This window comes from Aquarana catesbeiana, linkage group LG01 (assembly GCF_042186555.1).
Source record: "Aquarana catesbeiana isolate 2022-GZ linkage group LG01, ASM4218655v1, whole genome shotgun sequence".
NCBI lineage: Eukaryota > Metazoa > Chordata > Amphibia > Anura > Ranidae > Aquarana > Aquarana catesbeiana.
The window spans coordinates 897,589,105-897,595,783 of NC_133324.1; positions in this window are offsets into that span (position 1 = coordinate 897,589,105).

Here is a 6,679-nt window from a genome sequence, read left to right on the forward strand (position 1 = left end):
ACTCCATGCAGGCTTTCAACTTTCTCCCATCTCCCGACTGCATCTCTGGAGCTCAGCCACAGTGATCTTTGGGTTCTTCTTTACCTCTCTCACCAAGGCTCTTCTCCACCTATAGCTCAGTTTGGCCGGACGGCCAGCTCTAGGAAGGGTTCTGGTCGTCCCAAACGTCTTCCATTTAGGGATTTTGGAGGCCACTGTGCTCTTAGGAACCTTAAGTGCAGCAGAATTTTTTTGTAACCTTGGCCAGATCTGTGCCTTGCCACAATTCTGTCTCTGAGCTCTTCAGGCATTTCCTTTGACCTCATGATTCTCATTTGCTCTGACATGCACTGTGAGCTGTAAGGTCTTATATAGACAGGTGTGTGGCTTTCTCAATCAAGTCCAATCAGTATAATCAAACACAGCTGGACTCAAATGAAGGTGTATAACCAGCTCAAGGATGATCAGAAGAAATGGACAGCACCTGAGTTAAATATATGAGTGACACAGCAAAGGGTCTGAATACTTAGGACCATGTGATATTTCAGTTTTTCTTTTTTTAAAAAATTTGCAAAAATGTCAACAATTATGTGTTTTTCTGTCAATATGGGGTGCTGTGTGTACATTAATGAGGAAAAAAATGAACTTAAATAATTTTAGCAAATGGCTGCAATATAACAAAGAGTGAAAAATTTAAGGGGGTCTGACTACTTTCCGTCCCCACTGTATATACTAGACTGACGGTATATATATATATACAGTATATATCAAATACACTGCCACTAACTGAATAACCTGCCTGCCTAATCTAACTCAAGCTATCTCTCTGTCCACGCCAACAACACTACACACGGCCGCTCTGTAAGCAGTCTTATATAGTGTGGGGTGTGGACTTAGTCCCCCTGAGCCCTGATTGGCCAAAGGGACCCTGCCTTTGGCCAATTATGGCTCTCTCAGCAGAGTGCGCTGTGACTGGCCAAAGCATGCATGTCAGGTGCATGCTTTGGCCAATCATCATACAGCAATGCACTGCGATCTCACAGTGCATTATGGGGCGTTCCAAGGCGGTCAAATTTTCCGCAAATGCCCCATATGTTCAGTTCATTTTAGAACAAACGAACACCCGATGTTCGAGTCGAACTTACGTTCGACTCAAACCGCGGTTTCATTCCTAGTCACCACAGTCCTGGATATAGGGTAATAAGTAGCTCAGTTGTTACAGCAGCCCAGTATATAAGATAGTGAGTTACTCATCAGTCACAGCAACCAAGCATATAGGGTAGTAAGTAGCTCAGTGGACACTGAAGCACAGTATATAGGGTAGTTAGTAGCTCAGTGGTCACAGCAAACTGGTATACAGTATAGGGTGATAGGTGAGTTGCTCAGCGGTCATCAGGGTTTAAAGAAGCTCAGTAAATAAAGGAGTGAGTGGCTCAGTGTTCACAGTAGTTCAATACATAGGGTGGTGAGTAGCTCATTATCATGGTAGCCTAATATATATTAGGGAGTAGTGAGTAGCTCAGTGGGCACACAGCTCATTATGTATAGTACTAAGTAGCACTGTGGTCACAGCAGCCCAGTTTATAGGGTAGTGAGTAGCTCAGTAGTCGCTGTGGCCCAATAAATGAAGTAGTGAACAGCTCAGTATATACAGTAGTGCCTAGCACAGTGGTTAGAGCAGCCCAGTATAAAGAGCAGTGAGTAGCCCACTATATAGGGTAGTTGGTAGCTCAGCAGTAGGTTCATTGGATAGTAAGTGGTTACCATGTACAGTGTCTGAGTCCTGGCAGCATTGCACCATGCAGCACCTCAGCCTATGCAGCCACTATGCAGTGTCAGTATTCAGTGATATCTCTCTAATCCCATTAGCTCATTCCTCTTGTTGGCTTTCTTGAGTGAGCATTTTTGACAGCTTTTTCTTCTGCTGCTGACATGTGAAGCCTGAGCAAGTTATAATTGGTGACAGGGAAATGACATTGATGTCTGCTGATGGAAATGGCAAGAGGAGATGGCAGAGATAGCAGAGAGAATCAGGAGAACTGTGCACAGTGTCCACTAGAGGGCGCCCTAATAAACATTTATGTCTATGGATACATTGTAACATTTATTTCTATGCATATATGTTGTAACATTTTTATGTGGATATATATTGCAACATTCTGCCTGAAAGACAGACCTGAGCAATATATTATATTGGGGTTTATTTATTATAGGCAAATCCACTGTGCACTGCAAGTGCACTTGGAAGTGCAGTTGCTGTAGATCTGAGGGGGACATGCAAGGAAAAAAAAACAATTTTTCGTTTCACATGATTGGATCATAGAAATCGGCAGAGATTTTCCTCATTTCAGACCTTCCCCTCAGATCTACAGTGACTGCACTTCCAAGTTCACTTGTAGTGCACAGTGGATTTAACAATAGTAAATCAACCCCACTGTCTACCTCCTGCTACTTGCACTAGGACAATTAGACTCATTTCACAATTACCCATTATGGGAACGCACACAAAGTCTTGCAGCACACAAAAATGTGCAGCCCTTTTGCAGATGTATGGTGGTGCCATTCATTCTTCATGGCACCCCATGCATCTAGCAACGTGTGCACATTCACATGCCAAAATGTATGGTAACCACATGTTTTGGTCATGCACTTTGTTAGTGCATTTTTTACCAATAGGCCAGCCTATTGAAATCAGAGTGCTGCCCTAAATGTGACGCACGAAGATGCGCAAAAACGTGCACACACTCCGTCACATCTGGTGTAAATACAGCCTTATAGAATTTAATTCAATCTTGTTTTATTGAGATAGAAAAATTTGAATTGAAAAATTGTACAGTATACATATATGTCATTCAATATCACATAAACAGAGATATACATCCGTGCAACACTGGTGTCGTACCGTCTCATGGTTTAGATCATTTGTGAGCTTCGGTTGATTTGGTGTGGTATATAAGCCTGTATACCTACAGCGTCTAACCTGGCTTATTAAGGTTAGGTGAGCACAACTATCTTCTCAACGAACGGTGCCCACTCATTACAAGTAGGCTAGGGCTTTTGTTGCTGTGCTGAGCACGTTTTCTCTGAAAGGGGAAGCTCTGTGTGTGCCATCGTTCCGGTCTGATGAGACTAGAGGTAATGATTTAGGTGATCGTGTAACACTAACATTTAAAGGGAAAGGAGAAAAAGAGAGAGAGAGTGGGGATAGAGGGGTCACCATAGTAAGGGATGTAGAAATTAATAGAGAGATTTTCCACTCTGGCTATACAGGTGCGTCGGTGGAGTCCTCTGAGGCCCATGGAATAAATTCTGAGGAGTAGCGAAACATAGAAAACATGGAAAATTGCTCCTCTTTACCCTTTTCCTGCGACAACATCCGTTCCAATCTATTAATTTGGTCCACTTCAATTGCCCAATCCCCCAGGGAAGGTATGCTCGTTGACTTCCAATGTCTGGGCAGAACCTTTCTAGCAGCCACCAGAAAGTGATGCAAAAGTCTTTTTTGACCGATTTAAGTGGTCCAGGGAGCAAAGATAGCAGAACTACCTCAGGAGAGGGTGTGATTGAGGTTGTCATGAGTCTGCAATACAAGTCGAGGATCTTCTGCCAGAACCTCCGCACAGGGGGGCATTCCCACCAAATGTGGAGTAAGGTTCCCTTGGATGACAAGCAACGCCAGCAGGTATCCGGGAGCGCCGGGTTTATCCAGTGCAAAGTCGAGGGGCATCTGTAACAACGGGTCAACAACTTGAATCCTTTTTCTTGGGCTTTGGAGGCTAAGGATATTTTGTGAGTCAGAATGAAGCACTTTTGCCAGTCTACAGGTGAAATGGAGTGACCCAAATCTTCCTTCCAGGCCTGTGTGTATGGGGGGAGGTCAGGATTATAAACCATATGTATGAGAGAGTATAGTTGAGAGACCACATGTGTAGGGGGGGCGGTCTGGAGCAGCATGTTCTCCAAGTCTGTTAAGTCAGTAAAGCCTTATAGAATTTGAGCTGAAGGTTCCTCCATAGATGGAGTACTTGCACTAAAGGTTCCTTATAGTTGCGTGTTTCTTCCTAATTACAGCATTTAATGTAGTAACTAGGAATGCAGGCAGCAAGACAAACGCAAAACTTATACTCTAAAGAAACCTGTGCTGGAGGAGCACAAAGTACTTTTTTTTTTTACCACTACTATTCCTTTATATTGGCTTTTGGAATTTACAAATGCAGCAATTTAGAAATAAGATGAAAGGTTTAGTGCTGGAAAACACTTTTTGATTGATAAAAAGTGCATTTTATATACATCTATATAGATCAGACCAAAATGAGGGACAAATGAGAAGGAATGAGGGACAGAGGGACATTGCTCCAAATCAGGGACAGTTGGGAGCTATGATCATGAGCTGCCATTGCTGATCTTCTTAAATAAATACTAGCTGCCTGGTTGCCTAAAGCTTTCATTCTTTGCTGACCTGGACCAAGCATGTAGCACAGCTAGAGAACTGACCACAGTGTGCTCTCCTGCTGTGTGGTTGGTTTTTATTAGGAAAGCAGAGGGATTGGCTGGAACACCAGGGATTTCAAATAAAGGAAGCAATACAAAGAGAACAGGATACTTTCTCATACAAGTACATGGTATGGCAGGCACATATCAGTGGGGAAAACAATTATTTGACCCCCTGGCAGATTTTGTAAGTTTGCCCACTTACAAAGAAACAAAGGGTCTATAATTTTAATCATAGGTGTATTTTAAATGATAAAGACAGAATATTACCCAAAAATCCAGAAAAAAAACACACGATAAAAATGCCATAAATTGAATTGCAGTTCAGTGATTAAAATAAGTATTTGATTCCCTACCAACCAACAATAATTCTGGCTCCCACAGACTGGCTACAGTATGTGCTCATGTGGTACACAGATTAGTCCTGTCAATTTAAGAAGGTACTCCTAACAACAACTCATTATGTGTATAAAAGACACCTGTCCACAGGATCCCTTTCTTCTATTCAAACCTCACCATCATGGGCAAGACCAAAGAGCTGTCAAAGGACGTCAAGGACAAGATTAAAGACCTGCACAGGGCTGGAATAGGCTACAAGACCATCAGCAAGAAGCTTGGTGAGAAGGAAACAACTGTTGGACTGATTATTCGCAAATGGAAGAAATACAAAATAACCATCAATCGCCCACAGTCAGGAGCTCCATGCAAGATTTCGCCTCATGGGGTAAAGATGATCATGAGAAAAGTGAGGGATCAGCCCAGAACTACACAGGAGGAGCTTGTGAATGACCTCAAGGCAGTTGGGGCCACAGTCACCAAACAAACCACTGGTAACACAATATGCCGCCATGGATTGAAATCCTGCAATGCCCACAAGGTCCCCCTCCACAAGAAGACACATGTACAGGCCCGTCTGAAGTTTGCTATTGAACCTCTAAATAATTCAGAGAAGGATTGGGAGAAAGTGCTGTGGTCAGATGAGACCAAAATTGAGCTCTTTGGCATTAACCTGACCGTGTTTGGAGGAAGAAAAAAGCATAATGTTTTCACCTCCATGCTTGACTGTAGGGATGATGTTCTTAGGGTCATAGTCAGCATTTTTCTTCCTCCAAACACTTTCTCCAAGTCATGTTTTGCTTGGGGATGAAATGTTTATTTTACTCACTGAACTGCAAGGCTATTGGAGGCCATTTGCTGAGTAAAAATAAACGAAGTCTATTGATGCCTGTCCCATGTGAGGCTGCTGTTCTGTTCGGTAAGACTGTTATCTTCATTTGGCCCCCACAATGTTGTAAGGGCTGAATGTCCAGTGCTGAGACCTAGTTCTGGTGGTAGTATACTGATTATAGCAGGTTGCTCATTGTACACTTCCTCCATTCAGAAAAAGTCTTGTTTCCTCCACACTGAATGCAAGGTTTTCTGTGATTGGTGGAGGGGAGATTGTGATGTTCACTTGCTGGCTGCTATGCAGTTCCTGACTATTTTTTATAAAGATCTTAGGTAAGCTCAGACAAAGTGGTAGCTCTCATTCTATATTCTGGCACAGCATTCAAAGCCCAGGGCGAAAGCATAGAGCCCAGGGTGAACATACCAAACTGTGCGCCCCCCCCCCCCAAGATGTATGAGCCTTATGTGTCAGCAAAAATCCCCTCCCCCCAAAAAACAATTGAGCACTAATCTGCATGCTTACCCTCTAAGCATAAATTCCCCTTCCAGGACAAATCTGCCCCTTGTTGAAATCCCCCTCCCAGCACCAAACTTTGACCACTCTGCACCCCCCCCCCATCCCAGCCCAAATCCTCTATTTCCTCGAATCCCCACAGAACAACAGAACAAACCCCCTAAAATAAAATCACTTCTCTAAGCACAAACCCTGTACCCCTCAGATTTTCCCTCCGTATACACATTCCCCCCACTCCAAATCCCCCCATCCAGCACAAATCCCCCCCCCAATCAAACATACCTGCACAAATCCCCCCTCCCCCTAAAAAAATCTCCCCTCCTAGTGCAAATTCCCTTCCCCCTCTACCATATCACCTCTTCTAGCAGAAACCCCCCAAATCCTTTCCCCTAGCACAAATCCTCTTCCCCCAGAAGCACCCCCATCAGATTTCCCCTCCTACAACAATTATTATTCCATGCTGCCTCCCAAATCCCCCCTCCCAACACAAATCACTCCTCTTCAATCTCCTTGTGCAGCCTCCACCTC